Below are 22870 nucleotides of genomic sequence, written 5' to 3'. Positions count from 1 at the left end.
TTTTTTTTTTTTTTTTTTTTTTTTTGTATTTTTAGTAGAGATGGGTTTTCCCTGTGTTGGCCAGGCTGGTCTCAAACTCCTGATCTCAGGTGATTTCCTCACCTTGACCTCCCAAAGTGGTGGTATTACAGGCATGAGCCACTGCACCCAGTCCAGCTTTTTTTCTTAACATTATAAATTTATTAGACAAAATGCCACAGTTGTGCACTTGTCTGAATTAGAGCTATCCAATGCTGTAGAAGTCAGGAGCTTCAAAAGACTATGTTGATATTGACATCGTCATTCCAAGGTCTACTTTCCTTTGAGATGCTTTCATTACTGTAAGGTGAATATAAGCTTCCTCGTTTATCAAACTTGTTGATGGATAACTATTGTTTATAATGCTTGTGCACACACACACTCCATACAGCTTCTTAGGATGAACCAAATTTCTCATTGATAGTGTCAAGTAAATCACATTAATGAAGATGTTAATTTTCCTAAAGGCCAAATAATCTTCATAGAGTCTACTGCCTTGAAATGCAAATCCATATTACTACTTCCAAACTGAGGCACAAAGAAAATATGGCACATTGTATTTTCTAGATAGGACTGAAGCAATATTTCTAGTCCCTAAAGTTCTTTCACAATATTGACATTACTTATCCAGAAGTTAAATTTCTTTCCATTCTCCTTGAACCTGGTAAGGTTTTGATCATCCTGATAAACAGAATATGTCATAAGTTATATTGATCTCTGAGGATAGGTTAGAAAAGCGGATACAGCTCTTACCTGGCTTTCTCTTGGAACATTCACTATTAGAACATAGCCACTAACTAGAGGAACATTCACTATTAGAACATAGCCACTAGCTAGAGCACGGTATCTTATCCCTATAATCCCAGCACTTTGAGAGGCTGAGGCAGGAGATCACCTGGGGTCAGGAGTTTGAGACCAGCCTGGCCAACATGGTGAAACTAAAAATACAAAAAATTAGCTGGGCGGGGTGGTAAAGAGCTGTAATCCCAGCTACAATGAAGGCTGGGGCATGAGAATCACTTGAACCCAGGAGACAGAGGTTGCAGTGAAGCAAGATCATGCCATTGCACTCCAGCCTGGACAACAAAGGGAGACGCTGTCAAAAAAAAAAAATCTAGCCATTATGTTGTGAGATAGCCCTCACCACTTAGAGAGGCACTATGGCAGGTGTTTAAGCAAACAGCCTCAACTGAAGTCTAAACTAGCATCATGCACTGTTTTACTCAAAAGTTGTCTCACTATCTCTCAAAAATATTCAAGGATCTCCTCAGTCAGATTTTTGCTTTCTTTTCTAGAAGATTCACTGACGTTCCTTTCTTTCACCACATTTGACTCCTTCTCCATGAACATAACAGCAAGCACCCTACCTTCATTCCATCCCATTGCCCCTCCTGTCCTTTTCAATCTCTCACTGTCTAAGTCCTACCCTTTCTTCAACGTCCACAAATCTTACCTTAAATAAGCCTCACCTTGGATTTCCAGCCTTCACTCAACTCCGCCTTCCCTGAACTTTGGAATTTTCCCTAGGATAGCAACTTGAAAGTGAACTTGAGCTACTGAGTAGATCTACTTAAGTTTTATGAATGTGACTAGAGTCAGATCAAATCAAGCATATTAAAAATCTTCCAGCCCTTAAACATATGCCATTATCTCTCGTTTGAATCCTTTTTCTGCAACTCCTCACATACCGTTCAATTCTATGCTTAAGTGTCGCTTCCTTGGAAAAGTCTTAGTTTATTTTCCAACTAGCTTAGGTCCACAAAACAGAATCAATAAAAGCATAACAAAAATGTCAACAAAAATTATCATCACTGAAACAACCAAAACGCCTTTTTCCAACCAATACCCCTTTGAAGATCATCTGGCTGATTCAGAATTGCTTAACTTTCTCTTCTTTTTGACAAATTAGACATTCTGTTTGGTCAGAATGGGCAAATCTCTGTTAAGAACACTGAAGATTCAACTTGAAATTGCTCACTGGGTGGCGCTGCAGTGTCGACCCCACCGTACATGTGAGTGATGTGTTGCAGTGGGTGGGGAGCTCCAGGGGAAAAGGCTGTATAATCTGTCTTGCTCTGTGAAAGACAGACAGGGGAAAAACAACGTAGGAGTTAAGATTGTAGAGAAATAGAAATTTTAGTAGGTATATGGAATTAGGGAAAGGGATAACTTTCAGAAAATAAATCTGGAGGAATCTGCATGGCTATGAGGAGAATATCTGTTTTCACAGAGAACATGATAGAAGATCAATATTTAGTTTTAATTCCACGAAGAGGGTGACTCCCAGCTGATATCTAGGCTTTAGCTTTGCTGTCCTTCATCATCATGGTACTTATCAGATTAAGATTTTTTAAATGTTTGAATAACGTGTTTTTGCTTAAAGTTTGTCTCTCCCACAGAACCGTAATCAACCTAAGGGCAAGGCTCATGTTTCTTTGGCTCATTGGTATACAGGTTGAGAGTCCCTAATCTGAAAATCTGAAGTCCAAAATGTTCCCAAATCTGAAACTTTCTAAGCACTGACACGTCACCACAATTAGAAAATTCCACACCTGACCTCATGTGACAGGTTGCATATATTATAAAAAATATTGTATAAAATTACTTTCAGGCAATGTGTATAAGATCTATAGAAACATAAATGAATTTTGTGTTTAGACTTATGTCCCAATCTCATTATGTATATGGGAATATCCCTGAATCCCCCCCCGACAAAAAAAAAATTAACATTTGAAACACTTCTGGTCCCAAGAGATACATATAAGGGTTACTTAGCCTGTTATGTCATCATCAAAACCAATTTCTGTTATGTAATAGGTGTTCAGTAAATATTTGTTGGTGAGGGAATAATGATCTCAAGTGGATCATAGATATTTTAGGACAGAGAGTGTGCCTTATGATCTTTTTATCTTAATCTATCACAGTGCCACACAGAGTTGGGTTTTTAAAATGTTTACTCTTGATGAAAATTGCTACCATTTATAGAGAATTTACCATAGGCTAGATGTGCTTCATATGTTTGATCTAATCTAATAATCAAAACCACTGTTAGTTATAGGAACTATTATTCCCATTTTCCAAATTAGGTACTGGAAATGCAGAGATATTAAGTAAATTATCCTAAATCATATAATCTGTAAATAATGGTATCGAGATTCTAACCCAAGCCCGTTTAAAACCTGTGCTTTTGTTTTCTCAACTACTGAACTAGTTTTCTTTGGAACTGTTATAATTCACTGATGTTTCCTGAGCACGCTTACACCACTTTAAGCTGCATTTTTTCTAACCAGCATTATGAGAATTTTTATTTCTACAAATAAATGCAGTATAACAAATTTTACTGGAAAAGTTTTAAGAAGTAGGTAAAAATTTTTTTAAAGTAGGTAAAAATAAATATGCTTATAAATTATTATAGAAACAATACAAAAGAAGATTAAAATTCTCAATAAGGACAAAGCAAAATGTGTTCAATCATATAAAGGCTTTTCTGCTGCAAGAAATCGAGATAAAGCTGAAGACCCATCTTGGTTTTGCTGCTGAAAAATGTGCAGAATAACTTAGAAAAACCAGCTGCGCTCAAACGTTGTAAGCCTGCTCCCTGCACCTGCCTATTTTTGATCTGAGAAAAGTTGACGACCACAGTGCAAGACAGAGCTGATGATAGGACCGCCAGGCCTTCTCCATCCAGAGTCCGTCATCCTACATTAATCTTTAAGTAGAAGCGGAAGAAAAGCAAGCGGGTAGGGAGGTCTGAACTCTGCAGCAGGGTGACTGCATCTCCTCCATTGTAGTGCTCAAAATCGTTTATTTTTTGGCCAGCAGAACAACTTCGTAGAACAACCGCCTCTAGCAAACGCCAGCTGCCCCGCAGCCTTCACAAGCTGCGTCTGACACTGACCAACAGTCTTATCAGAACCTCAAGGTGTGTGATGTAGTAACTGTGGGCTATACCTGGAAAACCCTTGAGAACATGAGAGGTAGGAGAAAGCACCACTGTTAGCCCATTACAGCATGTAATACGGAGATAAGGTCAGGGAAAGAGGAGATAATTATCAAGCAAAACCAAATCATCTACTGCACAATTTGACTTATATCTGGCTCTGGTTGGTCATACAAGGTGGGTGGTGGGGTATGGGGCACATAACGACGTCCTGCAGAAGAGTTGGCCCTAATGTGTGCTCTATACTAATTGCTCACTTCTTTCTTTTAGCCAACAAAGACCTGAAACAGGATTTGTACATGCAGATATGCAGAAAGATACAGAACTTAAAATGAGAAGGAAGAAGAAGGAAAACCAACTCAACAAGCTAAAAGTTAAGACATGTATCTAATAGGAACCTTGACAACATCTCATTGGAATCTAAATCCTTACATGAGATTTTCTATTTGCAGTTGATAGCTCATGTAGCACACAAAAGCTGAACATTATTAAACCAAAATTAATGTCTTATATAGCTGTAAAGAGCCCAGTTCCAGAAATAGTATGAATAGCTTATAGGGATTGTTAATGATAGGCCATAACCAAGGAATACTATTAAATGAAATGATGTCTTTCTGGAATTTTGAAGGATATTTGGGACAAGAAATACCTTCTTTAAAAGCTGTGAAAGATAATACAAAAAAAGAAAACTTAATTGTAGAGAAATTGTTGTGGTCAGTGGACGATTAAATACATAGTTGTAGAAAATATTTTATTCCTGATAATTATTCAAAAAAAAAGTAAGTTTACCAGCGCAGATAAAATCTTTCAATAACTCAAAAGTTTCTACAGCTCTCTGTAATGCAAAATTATCTAGCAGCAGGAGGAACCAGCACAGTCTGACATGTGGCAGTATAAACTGGTAATTTAATTAGAAGAATAGTAGTTCTGAATTAATTAACCCTTGAGTGATATTTTTTAAATTAGATTTTCGGTTTCCGGGTCTCTTAGTTGTCTTCATCATTATGGACTTTGAGCGCCACCCAGTGGAGAAATGCATACATACAGTTTGCAAAGCTTTAAAAAAGTAATGTTCTTTAAAGTCTCATTATTTAATATATAACCTCATGAGCATCTGGATGAAATCTCATAATGGGAAAACTACATTTTTTTTTCTTTTTTTCTTGTAGGCTAGGAAGCCAGTAGGACACTGTGTGGGCACCCTAGAGGAAACTCCTCAGTGCATTTCTGCAGGCAGCCATATGGTTAGAATCAGCGGGTTCACCAAGTGCCAGCTTACAACAATGGGCGTGTATATGAATAGCATGCAAGCAATCAGACTAGCTATGGGTTTCATATACTCCCTCTGTATAGGGAGCTTTTTACACCTTATGGAAAAGGTACGTTAGACAAGAGCTAATATTTTTCTCCCCAGTAAGGCAGCAGGACTGCCGTTAAAGTGATGTCAGAGTTTCCATTTCAGCTCTTATTTTCAATGCTTTAGCTCTCTGCCGTAAACATTAACTCTATAAAAAAAATTACATACTCAGTTATATTGCATCTCAGGCCAGGAGAACATTCTTATTAACTAAATGGTCTTGAAAAGAAATTAGATTGAGCATCATAAAATTCTATTTTTAGGAGAAGTGGGACCAACACAGAGGAAAATGAGGGATTTTTTATTTTTATTTTTTTTTGTAAACTGTAATGTGTTCTCTTTCAAATGTTTGGGAAGAAAACAGCAAGAGGAGTCAGAATATAGAAAGTTTGTCAACCCTGCCTCTAAGAACATATCTAGTTATTCTGATTATCATCATGCTACGCAAGGAGTTTATTCTGTAAAAATCAGGTCAAAGCGGCATTCCTTAATCCTGCCCTCCTACATAACACAAACAGGTAATTTAGAAAATATTTTTGAATAAACAAGCAAACACTCCCCTCACCCTGTCCAGTGGTACTCCAGCTCTCAGAGTCATGGCTCAGGCAGATTGAGGTTTCTGTGGTATGGCCTCTCCCCACGCAATACCTGCTACCGTGATAAAAAGCATGCCAGTCTTCCTTGTGGTCTGAAAAGTTCCAGTTCTGAGTACTCAATTCATTTGGATAAAATTGATTTTTTTAACTATGAAAAAAATTTCAACTGTCTGATCAAGGCTGTATTTTTCTTTTGTATGATCTGCATTCCCTGTGGAAAAAGGAGTTGGTGGTAACCTCAGATCTCCGACTCCGGAGTTTTAAAAAAAGAAAAATAAGAAAAGGAGGAAGAGGAGAATGAGAGGAAGAGGAAGAAAATGAGATAAGAGAAAGAAGGGAAGCAAGAAAGGGAGAAATAAAAAAGATGAAGGAAGGAAAGAAATGAAAGGAAGAAAAGAAGGAAGGAAGGAAGAGATAGAGAAGGAAAAGAAAATCTTATAAATTTAATATTAGGCCAAAAAATTGTGGTTTTGGCATAAAAACTGCCCTTTTAACTTCTGAAAACTATTTTTTCTGGTTTGGAAAAGAAATAGAGCAGTTTTGTGATGAAAGGATTTATAGAGAAGGATTTCTTGGTATTCTGGTTGGATTTATTTCAACTTCTATTTAGAAAGAGAGAATATTTGTCATATATTTAACTTGTTTTATAGTATTAAGGTCATTCCATGAGAAGACTAAAGCAATTATAAGAATACTGTCTAACTTGCTGCCCACCCCCACCTCAGTTTCAAGAATACCAAAGTACCAGACATAAATTTAAATTTCCTGACTTGTGAAGGGATGTTAGCCATGGTGTCACCTATATTTTTTCCTCGTGTCTCTGTATTTCCTTGTAACCACCATGAGGCTTATAGATGCTTTACATTTTTTTAAAGTGTATTTTGTCTTTGTATTTTATTTACTTCTCTCATCTTTCTAAGACATGAAGGACTACATAATTTAGGGTCATAAGAAAGAGGACTATACAGGAAAGCTAATTCAAAGCTTCAGACTCAGGGTAGGCAGTTTAGGACACAACACTTATTATCATCTCCCTGAACCTCAGACGTTATCAGTCTGCAGAGAAATTTAATCCTGAACATAAATTGCATTTCCTAAAAAAACATAATCTTGCCTTAAGACACCAACCTCCCTGATTACAGGGAATGTCTGTGTTTACACATTTGTACAGAGCATGCTGACTGTATTAGTGTCCTAGGAAACAAAGTGTGTGCTGCTCACAGGCCTGCTGCAAGCACTAAGGAGAGAAAGAAAAAGAAATTTTGAAATCAGACCCCAGATCTCCAACTCCTTTCAAATTCTTGAAGCACATTAGCTTTACTACTGCATGATGTACACGGTAGTATTTCTTCTAATGAAATCTGACTAAAAGTTTAAATGAGTTTAATGCATGAAATGTATAAATAAAACGTGGCCTTGATTAAATTTAGACTTGATACATAACTTAAATGGGTAGCCCAAGAATAGCATTGGTGTCATGTGTCTAGACCTTTTCAGGCTTTGCAAAAGTAGTTTGGATTTTATCAGTTAGTGCAGAGCACTTTCTATCAGGAGCACAGTGTACGTACAAAGTTGAAATATGCAAAAGTACTGCGGAGAAAAGTGAACGTAATTGAAGAGAAGTGAAAAAATAACATGAGCTATTAAAAGGTGACCACAGAGTGAAATTTTGAAGGGTTGACTTGCAAAGAGAAATTTATATAGGTAAAAGATTCTACTTGCCATTTCTTCTGGATCTCTTTTTGTTTCGTGACTTTTGAAAAATCTCGTGATTTTATGAAGCCTCAGTTTTCCCATCATGGATCCAGATGCCTTATTTGCCTACTTTCTAATTTGTTGGAAGGATCAGAATTAGATAACAAATACAAAAGGATTTGGATTCTGTAGAGTGCTTATAAATCTAAGACATTATCATTGTAATAATTTCAGCTATATATATAATACACTAGCTTTTCAGTGTATTGAAAATACACAACTGGGTTGTTTTTTTGTTTGTTTTTGTTTTGTTTTGTTTTGAGACGGAGTTTCGCTCTTGTTACCCAGGCTGGAGTGCAATGGCGCGATCTCGGCTCACCGCAGCCTCCGCCTCCTGGGTTCAGGCAATTCTCCTGCCTCAGCCTCCCGAGTAGCTGGGATTACAGGCACGTGCCACCATGCCCAGCTAATGTTTTGTAGTTTTAGTAGAGACGGGGTTTCACCATGTTTACCAGGATGGTCTTGATTTCTTAACCTCGTGATCCACCCGCCTCGGCCTCCCAAAGTGCTGGGATTACAGGCGTGAACTGGGTATTTTTTTAAGGATTTATCCAAAAATCTACAAGACCAAATCTATTACTCATATAAAACTCTTTGACCACATGACATAAAAAAGAGACCTTTTCAGAAACTAACTTTTCAGCTAGTGTATTAGATATGTAACCCATTATTTGTAATAGGTAGGGTTAAAATTATTAGGCATATTAAATGAACTTTAAAAACAGCTCCTGGGAAACTACATAAATTAGTAGTAAAATATATGGTCTTTGAAGTCAGCCATCCTCAGCTTCAATTCTGCCCCTGCTACTTACTCTCTATAAGTAACACAGTTGTACAATTGAGAATATTACCATATCTTCATAAACTGCTTTTATATCATTGATAAAATGGAGATAAAAATGCCTGCTTAATGGTTTTGCTGTGATGATTAAATAATACGATATGTAGAGAAGTTTTAACTCATGACTGGCGTTCAATAGTAACCATTCAAAACATTATTTCCTTTTTAATGTCACATACATACTACATAAATACCAGACTACGCATTTCAAGGCAATCACACGCACAAATAAAAAGGAACATATTCCACTTCAAAAGGTCGAAGACTTATTCCATATTGACAGTTTAAAAATGGAAGACCAGTCCTGAGGTCTCCCAGACTGAAGATGGAAGGGGGATAAATGAGACATTGCAACATAAGGACAGAGGAGGATAGAGTGGCAAAAATTTCTCTTAAACTTCCTCACGAGAAATGTTTGATGATTTTAGGCTAACCTACAGCCAAACTCTGTTTTTTGGTTTTATTTTCTTTTTTTTTTTTTTTCTGTTTTAAAGATTGCACAGTACCACTCAGTTTCAGTCATCTAACAGAATAAAACCAGGTGAGTTTGAGCCAATTTTGCCTTTCATTTTTCAACTTTGTTTATTACTTTACTTAAACCACAACATTCTGAGATCTCACAAGAAAATCTGTTTCTGTGACATTTTCAGCCTGATTTCCAAACCAAAGAAAGAGGTTCAAATAAACTTGGGCTTGTTTCAAAAAAGCATCTGAGATTCTGGATGTTTATTTGAAGCATTCTGGACTCCTGACCTTTAGAGATTCCCCCACCACCGATACAGAGAGCCTACAATGAATTTACTGTGCAACAGTCTAGTGCTTTAGTGTCTGAACGGATAAAAATCCCATTGGTTTCAAGGAAAGTTGTTTCCAAACATATTCAGTGGAATCAAGCCTTGAGCAACTATATCGATACCCTCCTTTTAGGAAATTATATCAACCAGTCAGGGCTCTAGTTCAGAAAGCCTGTAATAGATTATGTATTCAATATGCTTAATGAGTTTAAGAAGTATTCCTAGGTTGACACCAATAAGAAGAGGCTCTTGTTGAAGTAGGTGGAGGGTTTAATATTTCCTGGAGCACTATAGAAAAATTCAGACCAAACTGCTCTCTCCTATACAGAGCTTCCTTTAACATCACTGTGGAACTTTAGAAAGTATGCCAATCCTCCCTACGTTCTTGAACTTTTTCAAAACCTAAAGTCTGCCACTTTTGAAACGATGAACACTGAGAAATTGGATTTGAAACCACAGCATTAAATGCTTAAAATTCGATCCTTCTGTCAGGACCTGGGATAAATTAAACTGATGTACATTATTTTTAAAGAAAGGAAAAAAAATATGGGAAGCGGGTTTTGAACCCTGAAGGCATAGAACAAAACAAGTTACGCAGGTGATACAAACCATCTTAGTTCATTCCTATAATGGCTTTCTACTTCCATATGGTGGCCCATACTGGAAGTAATTCTTAGGAAAACATGTTTGCATGTGATAAATAAAACATTATTTTAGAGGTTTCTGTTTTCATTTTCAGAGATTGCTATTTTTTAATTCGGCGTTCAGACTGCTGTTTAATTTTTTTTTAACTGTGGTATTTGAGTTTATTTTTTCAAAGAGAGAGTGCTAGAGAATGTGTATAGATGATAAGGGTATAAGGTGAACGATTATCAAGTGTTTCCATCAGATGAATTCAGTGCAGCTGGATGATATGTATTAGGATTCAATCAAAGCTTTAGGAATTTAAACATAAAATGGGTTGAGTTTCACTTTAGCATATTGTAAACTTGTTAATAAGTTATTTTACTAATACTGCATAAATTTTATTAACATCTAACTTTCAAATAATAGCATTAGTCTAAAGATAAATACACTGTTAACAGTAAAAGACTCTAGTTTATTCATTTTAGTTGTTGTCAATGGAATAATTTAATTTCATAATAGGTGCAAAACTGATTGAAAGCTTCCCAATTTAGAGAAATATTGAAAAATAAATTTCTTGATAATGATTCAAGCAGCAATAAGAAGCTCAAATATCAGAAGAGACCCCCCATAGATAAACATCATTCAAATATTTTAAAAATCTAACAATTTAAGTTCACTGCACATACTTCTGCCAGAGAGCATGGCTTTTTTTACTCTGTTACAGATCATTCTGGTATAAAGTATAAGCTTGTTTTCAGATCTTGAATATTTGCAAAACAGGAATAGAAGATAGAAGATGTCTACCAAATTTTCACTTTTGAAAAACATGCGTGTGTATGTATATGCCTACACTATTACAATAGACAGCGTCATTTTTCAATCAAATTATAATCACTTAAGTGGACTTTGAGATTTAGTGTGGGTTTTTTAATATCTTCAGAAATTTCACTTAAAATTTTGCTATTTTATTTAATAATTAAAATGAATTATCTATATGTAATAGACTTTAAAAAGTAGCAAGACACTGCAGAATATAGACATAAGTGTCCCCTGTAGACTACAGAATATTTAGAACTAGATATATTCAAATTGAAGTAGAGACATTAAAGAGTAACTCAAAAAAAATGCGTGAAAAAGAATTAATGGGGTATGTAAATATTCGTGACAATGAAATATTCAAAAGTTAAATGAGTACTTTATCCATTCCACACAGAACTTTTATGTTTTCTCAAAAATCCTCCTGGAACAAGGCCCAAACATCAGAGGTGGAACAAATGAATGCTTACCAGCAAACAACAAACCAGTGTAAGCTGTGAAGCTGCCACACCCATGGAGCCCCTTGTTTCAGTTTGCATTCCAGACTGTTTCGTTTCATTTTATAGCATCAAAAGTGCACAGAAAACATATTCCTGAATCAGTTAACATAACATGCAACCTTTTTTTTTAACCTCTGATCTTAAACAGTGCCTATGAACTAAAGCAAAAGTCATGCAGCTTTCTGGTGAATTTGATCTCTGTTTGCAGTCACCAATTAGTTCTAATCATTCAAGATCTCACATCCTTAGTTTTATGATTTTGATCATAAAGTCCTGAGTGTTTTATTTCACATTACTTCATTGATTGGGACCTGAGACTCAAAGGAAAGCTAAGGAATACTACAAATCTCAAGGTTGTAAACACTATTGTAAAACCAGGTAGTTCCTTAAAGAGGGTGTTTTCTGAAATCTTTTTTTAACTAGACTCTCCATTCTCATATATATTAAGCAGCTCAAAGGGCATGCTCTTTTGAGAAAGACTTAAATTATTTGTACATCCTTCCTTTCTCCTACAATAACCGAGAGGGTTTTAAATCAATTTTTGTTGACACAATTTTTTTACCAATTTATTTTTAAGTTTTCAATTTTGTAATTTATTGGATATATTGAATTTTTTTAAAAATATGCTGAACTACAAGCAAATGGAGTCTCAAAATTTTTCTCACATATGTCATATCAAAATAGAGTGTATACACTGGGAGATTCCTTGAAAGGACATGACTAACATCCATTTGTCATTATGTATGTCAGAGTTTTCCAAGAATTTATTATATTTAGAGAGTATATGTTTCAAACTATAGTACCTCTAAAACCATGTGATAACAGATGTTTATAATTTAGAGTTTACAATAAGATAATTATGTATCAATAACACTGTTATAAATTTTTCTCAAGAAATTTTTCAAAAATTTGTTTCTGTGAAAGCATTTAAATAATTCAGTCTTCATCTGAAAATCTTTTTCTTCATTAAATTTTATTTTGGAAAAAAGCAGGTAAATCATCACAATTGAGTACTTTGGCCTTTCATAGATGGAAATTTATTCCATGTATTCACAAAGGGCCACTTCCTATTACAGTAACACCTTACTAAGTGGGTGTCATTGACTGTCACTGAAAGGAAGAACTATTTTTGTGCTGTTATAATTTTTATTCAAAAGAGACTCAAAAACTTTTCAAATTTAGGACTACCTTCAAGTTGGAATTGAACCACCCTGGAGAAAATGCAAGGGCCGTCAATCATTTTATGGCCACTACACAGCTGATGGGGAAACAGCATGGTTTTGGCAACCATGGGGAAACCTTTTTCATACGAAAAACACAGTGGTGTCTTTGATCCCAGAAAGGGAAGGCAAGACCTGTTGGCTTTTTTCTTAAGGATTTATCCAGAAATGTACAAGAACAAATCCATTGCTCATACAAAATTCTTGGACCACATGACACAGAAAAGAGACCTTTTCAGAAATATTCAATAGGGAATTTTCCCTCTAGTCCTAAAGTTTGCAAAATCCCTGATAAATTTCTTACTGGAATACAATCTTTACCAAAATTTATTTTCATTGGGTATCCCAAATGCTAACTTCCAATGGAAGTTTTGCTTTATTATTTTTTAATGGTACCCACATAATTGTTATATATATATATATATATATATACACACACACATATATATATACACACATATATATATATACACACATGTATGTGGATACATACAAACAAACACACACACACAAACCATTAATCAGTTCCTTTCTGCAATTGGTAAAAAAATAAAAATTTAAAAAAGTCTAAAAAATTAGGAATGTACTTCTAAAAATGAGGTCTTAATTTGTCAATTTATTGAGAATGTAACAGGAGGATTAAAATCTTTCTAACTTACTGTGATTTTTGAAATATGACCTTAATTATTTTAATACTATCAATTATTCTAATAGGTTGCAAACAAAAGGGACACTGTTGTATGTTATATATACATTGTCATATGTGACTGTAATGCTTCATGAGCTTGGTCTTTATTCAGCTTAACTCTCGATTCCATAGAATGAAAGTGAAATGAAATTTCTAGAGTATGTGTTACATGCCTAAAACCCTGCCAGGAACTTTACTTTTTCATCTCATTTAATCATATGATAATCCTGCGGATGTTGTGGTAGACTGTAGTATTTTTCCAGTTATTCTTTGCCTTTTCCTATGAGGTAATGATAACTTCCTGCATGTGAGGCTTGGGTGTGTGACTTCCTCCTGCCTATTTAAAGGTCAGTGAGAGTGATGCATGACCCATTTAAGCAAACCCTTTCAGAGCTGCCCTATAGTTGGTTCCTGCATCTCTCTTCTCCCTCTGCCATAAGACCAACACATACCAGAAGGGGTGGCTGCTTCTGCCAGAAGTAATAAAACAGGGAGCAGAGCTTTAGTTGACCTGAAAAGGATCTGCAATCCAAGCAAGAAATGGACCTTTGTTGTAAGCCTCCCAGATTTTAGCAATATTTTTGACCACAAACAACTTAACAGAACACTGGTAAGTAACATTAATACTCATTTTTTAGAAGAGTGCACTAAGGATCAGAAGAAGGAAGGAAGTTTCCCAAAGTAGCATATTAGTAAACTAAACAGCAAGGAAATGAATGCAGGTGTCTGTCTCTATCTCCCATGTACTACCTTAAAGTATCTCACACGGTCAAAATGTATGCCAACTCATTATCTCAAAGATTCCTTATTTGTATAATTCAACTAAACACCAAACAGAATTATCCATTATTCCTCTGATTCACAGTTTTTCCTCTGTAGGTCTTTACAAAGACTAGACCACTAGTTTGCAAAACTTCTTCGTTTATCTTTCATTTTCTATTCTATTCTCTTTTATTTACTTATCATCTGTTTATATTTCTTCCAAAGTTAATATACGTATTTTCATTATTTTAGTATTCTAATCTTAACTCCATACTTGGGTACAAATCCCCACTCTGCCACTTATTGGCTCTATTACCACGAACAAGTCACAATCTCTCTGAGCCTCAGTTCTTGGCATATATATAGGGTAATAATATCTATTCACATGCTTTCTTTGATAATCAATAATGCATGAAAAACTGTAGTCATAGCAGGAATCTAACAAAGATTAACTTTTTTTCCTAGTATCTTATCCCTCCTGTTAAGTAAGGTAACATCTTTCTAGAAGAAATTACAGAGTCATGGATAACTAGTTCAACAAAATATTCAAACAATACTTTTGAAACCAACAGAGAAAAAAAAATGCTTCACCTTTCACCTTGAGTTTCCTCAGCTTATATATTAATATATTGTTTATTTCTTTTTTTGGGAGGGGACAGAGTGTCGCTCTGGCACCCAGGTTGGAGTGCAATGGCATTATCTTAGCTCACTTCTCAACTTCCTGGGCTTAAGTGATCTTCCCACTTCAGCTTCCTGAGTAGATGGGACTACCAGTGCACACCACCACACTCAGCTAATTTTTGTATTTTTCGTAAAGACTGTGTTTCACCATAGTGCTCAGGCTGGTCTCAAATCCTGAAGCTCAAGAGATCTGCCTGCCTCGGCCTCCCAAGGTGCTGAGATTACAGGTGTGAGTCACTGAGCCTGGCCTCAGTTTATATATTTTTACCTTTAGCTTCTTTGAAAGAGACGACTTGTTTTGTTTGTTTTTCTAAGGGACTTTGTAGATTGTTTTATAAAACCAGTAACTTTGGCTATGTATATATGTGTGTATATATATATATATATGTGTGTGTATGTGGGTGTATATGTGTATATATGTGTGTGTGTATAGATACGTATATGTGTGTATGTATGTATACATATGTGTGTGTGTATACACACACACACACACACACACACACACACACATATATATATATATATATATAGAGAGAGAGAGAGAGGAAGAGAGAGAGAGAGAGACAGAGTCTTGTTCTGTCACCCAGGCCAGAGTGCAGTGGCATGATCTTGGCTCACTGCAGCCTCCGCCTCCTGGGTTCAAGCAATTCTCCTGCCTCAGCCTCCTGAGTAGCTGGGACTACAGGCCTGTGCCACCACATGTGGCTAACTTTTTTGTTTTGTTGTTTTTTTTTAATTAGTGCAGATAGTTATCACCGTATTGGACAGACTGGTCTCAAACTCCTGACCTCAAGTGATCTGCCCACCTCGGCCTCCCACAGTGCTGTCTTACAGGCGTGAGCCACCACGCTTGACCCTTCGGCAAAATTTATTTTTCTTGTATCTGTTCAATCAAAAGTATCAGGTCTTCTATACTGGATTTGTCTTGCATTATTATGCCTCCGTTCCAACACATCCTATAGCATTAGCTATGAAATATTACACAGTTTTAGCTACAACCTCGTTTTAATCTATTATCAACCAGAATTGAGAGGTAATGTCTGTGTGCACTTTTAGCATGTTAAAGTATAACATCAGGGTGGCAGATCCATTCTTCATTTAACGTTAAGTTATTTATCTTTACATTAAATTTTGGCATCACTCATTGTGTCTTCAGTCACTCCAACAAACTTCTGACTTTATGAAGACCATACAAAGAAAGGTAGTAGACTTGAAGTTCAAAGACTGGATAAAAATTTGATTTAATCAATCTTTCTTTCTAGTAAGTAGCTAAAACAATCTATCTTCATAATACACAACATACTTTTGAGGTTCAAATGAGAAAGCAATAGAAAAACATTACCATAAACTAGAAGATTAATATTACAGTGTTATGAATGTTTTTATTGTACCTAAGATAAAAAATACACAGCATTTTCTTCCTATATTCTTTATCATCTCAGCAGTGCAGGAAACTTCCATGTAATACTTTAAACAAATTATGTATGAAAACAAATATTAAAATTTATTTACCAATCCTTTTATATATACATGAGCTATATACTTTTTAATTTGCAAGAAAATGAATTATTTTCCATATTTATTTAAATCATTTTATTACTAGATTAGCACAGGGGTTACTTAATGATTCTGACTTTCGTGGAAAGATTCAAGATTTTTTTATATAAATTTAGGGTGTTTCAAAACATAATAAGTAAGGCAATAGCATATTATGATTTGCAGTTGTAAATCTCACAAAAAAACAGCTTCACTGACTCTTTACCTTGTAGTTCAGCTTTACCTTTTCATTTTAAGATGTTATATTATGTTCAATTTCCTCTTCCATCCTCTATCGAATTTAGTGTCCAGGTTATTTTCATTTCTGTAACTCATCACTATTCATCAGGAATTATTAGTGGTAGTATTTTCTGCTTAAACTAATGTGAAACAAATTTAAAACCAAAGAAGCTGATCTTGAAGTAATCCTAGAAGAAAACATGGTTTTCAAATTTTCCACAGCCTGCACAATAAATTAGGTTGAAGACAGAAAGAGTTTTTACAGGGAAACTCAACAACACATGTAGAAAACATAGATTTTCGCCTGGGTGCTCATGTTTCTAGATTGTATTTCCCCTAATGCTAATAAAATATACTGATTTAACCTGAGTACTTTTAGCAAATGGTAAATAACTGGGTTCTAAATGCCTACTTGTCGCCTCTTTATAAATTACTAGACATTGTTCACTCATCTCTGCATTGTCTTATAAATTTTCACTCATTCTCATACCTAAAATAATGTATAATCACATCTCTTTAGTTGCTGTTTTTCTTAACAATTTAACCTAGTGGCTTCAAATATAAACTCACCAGCAAGAAGAAATAAAAAAAGTACTCTTGTTAGCATTTGTTAGAATCTACCATCTTGGAAATTATTGTTTAATTATTACAGAACCTTGACTATGTGTTTGTTTAAAATGAATGCAACAGAGTTCATAATCTTGCCTAACCATGCTATCTGTCCATAGTCTTTGAAAGATGGCATATGTTCAAATATCCCAGACTGGCTCACAATGCTGTCATATGTCACATTGGATTACCTTAGCCAGCTTGTGTTATGTTACATCAAGGATGTGACTAACTTTAACCACATGTAATACAGCAGAGTAGTGCTATTCGCCAGGGAAATTTCAAAATGGCACAGTTTTAGAAACCAGAATTTTAGGCATTTCTGGTCATTAAGAGAAAAAAAAGACATCTTTACATTGTTTTAAAAGAGATTTCTATTTTTTTCACTCTCACTTTCAAAGAAGCTGGCAGTTATAGGCAAAGTACAACTTGCCATATGCAGTATTGCAAATAAGCTATAATATCAAACCAATGTAGATTACAAATAATCAAGTGAAAGTTAAATGTAAGTACTTTAGAAAACAGTGTTCAAGTGAAAATTTGCAAATGAAGTTAATAACTTTAATAAAAGATGAAGCAAATTTTGTATAATTTAACTTTGCTTCAGGTTCTATAGGTTTCATTTTGTAATATGATTATATATTCATGTATCTTTCAGGGAATACAAGAAATTGTTTTGGTTATCAACAAAATAAAACAATTATTTGCTTACCAACAAAATAATCAGACCAATAATGCAAGCCATATTTCTAATTTATGTAATCTAAATTTACATAAATCAATGAATAAAAATTAGGTTTTGAAAATACTGTTAATAGTAGCATGTAACTAGTAATGTTGCCTTCCAGGGTTCAACAAAGTCCTAATATTCTATCAATCTTCAAAGATACTAAGACTTTTCATGAAGCCATTAGAGTTCATTGGCAGTACGAGAAGCAAAAATTCCAGTGAAAAATATTCTGGCCTGATCAATGCCCACATGTATAGTAGAGGTACGGACCAGCTCTGCTTTTTCTGAAAATGTAATAAACAGAACATGGTCTTTCAGTTAAGCTTATTCATTGATATGCAGAATTAATCACCTGTGTAAGTGGATATGCCACTTCCAAATTTGAATTTACAAATATTTCATACTTTTTCAAATTCTTTTGTTTCTAGTAAACTTAATCTTAAACCACTTTGAAATCTATAACTCTTTTGGCTTTACCTCTCTGTCTACCTTGGATCCTACTTTAACTGAAAATCTCAAAATAGTACTGAAAAATATTGTTGTGTTCCTGTTCTTTCTACCCATTTTTATATCCAGGACAATTATTCCAATTAAAGAAAATTATCTGATACATATACACTGGAATGAAATTGAATTTGAGGTTTCTGGTCTCAATAGGGTTATATGGTTTTCTTATTACTCTTCATTCTCTTCCTACTTACTGTGATTTAATGAGTGTTTTCCAAAAAGGTGTGATTTTGCACCCCTGTGGAATATTTGGTAAAGTCTGCAGATACTTTTCATTCTCAGGACTCAGGGGTTGCTACTGTTACCTGTGAGCAGAGGCTAGGGATGCTCTAAACAATCTGCAATACACAGTATCGCCCTAAAAAGCAAAGAATTATTTGGCCAAAATGTCCATGGGCCAAGGTTGAGAAACTTTGTCTTGAGCTTCAATTATACCACCTATATGACTATGCATTAAGATTTTTACTACACATAGCTCCTGTGAATCTTTGGTGTTTATATTCAATTATCTATATAATATTTCCACTTGCATGTCACAAAGTTGCTCAAACTCAGCTTGTCACAAACTAATCTTAAATGTTGTTCTATGAGTCTTCAACCCCGGTATTATTGAATAGCATCACTACAGCCAAATACTGTGCCACCATTTCCATCTTTCTTCCCCATCCATTTGCCCAATCCATTACAGAGCTCTACCATTTCCAAAGCCTAAATATTCTCAAATGTGTCATCTCTTTCCACCATTATGTCAAACACCTTATGCAAACCACTGGACTCCCCAGATACCAGACCCATTCCTAAATTTCCCAAGTCCATTCACCAAATGCCTCCAGAGTGTCTGTGTGTGTTTTGAAGGCTTCCGTCTCATCATGCCACCCTACTTTCTACCACATGCAGACTTAAAAACTCAATATTCTTTTCTTGTCCCTGCTTGCCACTCTAGGGTTCATTTTATCTTTCCTCAGGTTTCTCCTGTATTTAGATAATCTCATGCTTCACATGTAATTTCATTAATTTCACAATACATGTATTACCTTTCAATAATTATTCTTATTTTTTACTGATATTTATAATTTTTCAGCTTAGAAAGTTAGAAGTCATCACTATCCCTTTTAGCCAATGTCTTCTTCATTCTTGAGTTCAGCTTTTTAGAATATATCTTGGTGTTTTTCTAAATGAACCATAAGTCCTATATTTTCCATGTATCCACACATGTACATATGTATTCTTATGTCTCATACATTAGTCCAGTAATCACATTATTGGCCATAACATTTTTTAAATTTTTTTTTCTGGTACTTTGTACTACAGAGAGGTCAGAAACTAGATTTAATTTTTTGGTAGGTATTTTTTTCATTTTTCTAGAGATTATTTTAAAAATTATTAAATGTAATAAAACTAGTTTTCTAATATATGCCTAGTTGAATGTCTTTTCTAATATTAAAAAATAATAAGAGTATTAGTCAATTCTTAGTATGAGTCAAACACTGTTTTATACATAGTATTTAATCTTCACAGTTACCATGTGAGCTCATTACTTTGTTATCCCCATTTTACCAAAAGGAAAACTAAAATTTATGAAGGTTAAGCAATTTTCCCAAGGATGTACAAATAGGGCTTAGACGAGGTCATAAGACTAATTCTTGCTAACTGAATGTTGGTAAAAGTGACTTGTCACTTTGTGGATAAGAGAAAACAGGGCAGGGCGCGGTGGCTCACGCCTATAATCCCAGCACTTTGGGAGGCCGAGGCGGGTGGATCATGAGGTCAAGAGACCCAGGCCATCCTGGTTAACATGGTGAAACCCCATCTCTACTGAAAATACAAAAATTAGCTGGGCGTGGTGGTGCACGCCTGTAGTCCCAGCTACTCGGGAGGCTGAGGCAGGAGCATTGCTTGCACCCAGGAGGCGGAGGTTGCGGTGAGCTGAGATGGCACCATTGCAGTACAGCCTGGGTAACAAGAGCAAAACTCCATCTCAAAAAAAAAAAAAAGAGAGAGAAAACAGACTATGTTTTCCCCCTAGTCTGTCTCATCAGCTCACCAGTTGTTTTTTGACACCCAGGGTGACTTTGAAAGCCATTGTCATAGATGAAAGCGCCTCTATCAAATGACTCCATGAATGAATGAATGGAACAAAAAGCCTTCTCAACTCTAGCCAGAAATACCTACAGGAGATTTCTAGGTGAGTGAAATATAAATTTGTATGATGTTAAACTTCTGAAATTTTACAGTTTGTTACTGTTATTGTTTTTCTCTAAATATGTATTAATACAGTCAAAAACACAAAATAAAGCTATACGTTTAACCTTTACTGGGTAAAATAGGGTGTTCCATCAATGTTATTTCAGTGTGTGCTAAAGGAAAATACAGTTTACTCTGTATAAAAAAATTATATTAGACTGGCATTGATAAGGTATCTGTTCTGAATGATTTTCCCAGTGATAGTATTAATATAGCCTATCTATTCCTAAGTGGAAAGAGTACAAATGTCAAATATTTGCAGTGGTAACAAGCATATGCATAGCTAAGTATATAAAAGCAGAAGGTGATGAAGATATTCAAGTTGATTATAACAATTTTGTAGCAGTAGGCCCTTTGCAATATTTAAAAGTATATTATTTTTATTATAAACTTAAAATGCTTAAACTCTTTAACCTCAATTTCAATTATGGTAATACATCCAAGGCAAATTATGCTGAAACACATAAAAACATAAAGTTGTGCACAAAAAATAATTTATTTCAGTTACAAAACTAGTTTATATAAAAATTAGAAACAGATTGCATATCCAGGAAAGGGGCATGGCACTAATGTTTTTGTTTAATTTATCCATCAGTTTTGTTGTTCAGAAATATATAACTCCATACACGCAAAGACAGTGAAATTGTTGTGTACTAAATTGGAGCTTTGGTGTAACCATGCCATATCTGCATCTCAATTTGTTCTGTAGATATGCCTATATCTGTTTATATGTTTGTAGTTATATCTCTATTTCAAGATTTTCTCTTGCAGCCTTTATCTTTGTTCTATTACACTTACTAAAATATTTATCTGTTTATTGCTTAAAAGTTTAATTATGCAAAATAATTATATAAAAATTATCACCATTTTTATTTTAAGGAGTGGGTTGAGGAATTTTTTAAATTACATCATAATGTGTCCTTTTTATTAGGAGTCATGAAAAAAAAATCCAAATTCAGGCATAACTGAATTGCTCATGTGCAAGAATTTAATTTTCAATTTGGACTAGGAATCAAGTAATTGATAGTCTCCTCTTTGGCTTCTAGGAAGCTGAGAGCTAAAATTAGGGCTTGTTTCTAACATGTATGCAGGATTTTGTGGCACACATTTTATGTTCTAATTTTCACCTGGCATCATTCTTGTTTTTAATCCTTATTTTACTTTTATTACATTTTCATTATTTTCAGTTAATTATACATAATTCTACTGTTGCATCTTAGCAGAACCTATTTTAAAGAACAGGAAAATCTAGCTTTAAAGCCTGTTGATAACCACATTGAGGAATAGGTGGGGAGAAAGTTACGTTCCTGCATAATACAAGATAAAATATGTTCTAGGATGACAAAGCACATATTTATTGCCGAATTAACATCACTTTTACTTCTTATTTGTGCTCATTCATTGTGCACTGAGATTTTATTTGTTTTCTCCAATCAGTTATTTTAATTGAGGTTATGTCTTTACTTGCCAACTGTAAACCTCAGAATCCATAAGTAATATGTAAAAACTAGGAAGCTGGCATGAAGGATCTTGTCAGCAGATGTGTTAAATTTAGTTGTTTAAAATGAGACACTAGTTAAATTATTTAAATCTTTATTTTTAGTGGAGATGGCCAGGCACAGACTCTGGACTTACACTGCTTGGATTCAAAACTCACTTCCTCTTCTTAGTAGCTGTGATGCTTAAAACAAACCATTATGTAGTCTCAATTTTTTCATCTGTCAATTGGGAATAATAATATTTATCTCAAATGTACTTTGTGAAGCCTAAATAAGCTAAAATATTTAAAACCGTTTAGGATGTAATTTTGCACTTCGTCAGCACTTTATGTGTTATTATTTATCTGCTTGTAATTAAAACATAGTTTCTAGATGCTTGATACTGTTAATTAAGAAATCATTGAATGAGGTATGCTCAATTTAAGTAGACCTACTAACTGACTGAATCTGGAGATTAGCTCTTATTCTTTCCCAATTATAAATTGTAGTTGATGTTACTGCTTTACACAAAACACTAACTAGTGTTCACAGCAGGGAAGAATAGTTAGCAAAACCTCCAATTAGAGTTTTGTTTATACTTCCACTGGGAAAGATGCTTTGTTAGTTTAAAAGGTCCCTATTGTGTTGATTACAGGTGTCAGCACATCCAAATTTGGGCTGTGCTTGATTACCTGCTGTGAGATGTAAGACACAAGAAATCAAGCCTAATCATTTTAATTCAAAAATATTTTCATTTACAACTGTGCTGATTGCTTTAACCCTGGCTGAGTAACTTATTTAAAATGAATTTTTTAACTACATAAGTAATTTGACCTAATTGATTAACTTCTTATTGCTGTCTTTGCTACTGAAAAATTGCTTATCTTTAATACATAAACATCCAGCACATATATCACATTTATATTTTATG

Source organism: Sapajus apella, unplaced genomic scaffold (genome assembly GCF_009761245.1).
Source record: "Sapajus apella isolate SASKATOON/1434 unplaced genomic scaffold, GSC_monkey_1.0 scaffold2, whole genome shotgun sequence".
Classification (NCBI taxonomy): Eukaryota; Metazoa; Chordata; class Mammalia; order Primates; family Cebidae; genus Sapajus; species Sapajus apella.
Note: the sequence above shows the minus strand (reverse complement) of the source record.